Raw genomic sequence first — 1,518 nt, forward strand, 5'->3', positions numbered from 1 at the left:
GAAGAGGGATCCCTCCTCAGTTGCTCTTCCTGAGGTTTCTACCGTTTTTTTTCCCTGTTAAAGGGTTTTTTGGGGAGTTTTTCCTGATCAGCTGTGAGGGTCATAAGGACAGAGGGATGTCGTATGCTGTAAAGCCCTGTGAGGCAAATTGTGATTTGTGATATTGGGCTTTATAAATAAAATTGATTGAAACTGATTGATGCTCACATAGCGTTATTGTTTTAATGGTCCTTCCACAAACAAGATTACACAAACGGCTGCAAGATTTTTACCTTATTATTAAATTATTATTTTTTAAGTCTTACCTTAATGTGACAGCAAGCTTCTGTTTTGCTTCAATGGGACGTCTGAAATTTGTATTCAGACTTGTGATGTCTGGGCCAATTATGCAGAAAATTTGCTCCATCTCAGCTGCAATCATCCAGAAGTATTTTCAATGCTTTTCAGGGTCTGCCTGCAGCTCCTGGACCAGGTTGTGATAAGCACCTTGCTTTTGTCTGCGTTCATTTATGGGTTGCACCCAAAAAGGGCAGCAGCCTTTTTCTTGTCCATTACTACTTCTGTTAAAATAAACATTACAGGTTAAAATGTAAAACCCTTTGTGTTAAATTACACAACTAAAGTTAGCTAAAAGGCTAAAAAAAAAAAAACGTTAGCTAAACGTTTTAAAGCTATAGTTGGTAATGTTGGAGAGCTAGCAAGATTTGAAAGTGGCACCTCCTCTAAGTTCAACCCCATCCTCCCCCTCCTGTCAGTGCTGCGTCCATAGCCGCGCCCCCACAAACGTGAACGCACATCCTGCAGTACACCGACAGAGAAGCTAATGTTAGCATTGGGCTAATACGAGCTACAAAAGTAGCTAAGTTGGCTAACGTTACATATTTCATGAACATAACAAATCCCCCTGAAGCAAAACAAATAATTACCTGTCCAACAGAGAGACAGCAACCTCTGCATCACTTTTCAGGCCCTTCAGCTCCCTCAGTTGTCTCCACCGTTCAAAAGCTGCACCGATGTTGATGTCTGGTTTGTCCTCTCGCTTTATCCAAAGCCTTTTTCGTCGCAGCCTTTTCTGCCTCCGACTTTTCTTAGCCTTTTTAGCGGGGCGAGCTGTTACAAGTAACGCTGGAAGTGGTACTTTAGGCTGCATTTTCTCTGCCATTGTTTAGCAAATTTATTCTCCTGCTAACTCGGTATTTCTGCTGAGGAGTGTGCTGAATATTTCCAGCAACGGTGACACGTGATAAGTGTGCGCAGGGAGGAGGGAGGGACAGAGGGGGGCTTGGGCAGGACCAGAGCCCTTGAATAGAGAGTCGCGTCATCTCCGTTCACTCTAATGGGCCTTTTTTTTCACAGCAATGGCGGTTCGCAGAGCCTCTCAATAGTTCCCGGAAGTAAGCGGCACATGCTAGCAGCGCAATGGAGTTACAGCAGAAGAGACCGGCTGTGATGTACTTTTAACGGGTAAGATGTCCAAAGACTCAAATTTTACATTATCAGCACAACTTATCTAAATTA

The sequence above is a fragment of the Epinephelus moara genome, chromosome 14, assembly GCF_006386435.1.
Source record: "Epinephelus moara isolate mb chromosome 14, YSFRI_EMoa_1.0, whole genome shotgun sequence".
Classification (NCBI taxonomy): domain Eukaryota; kingdom Metazoa; phylum Chordata; class Actinopteri; order Perciformes; family Serranidae; genus Epinephelus; species Epinephelus moara.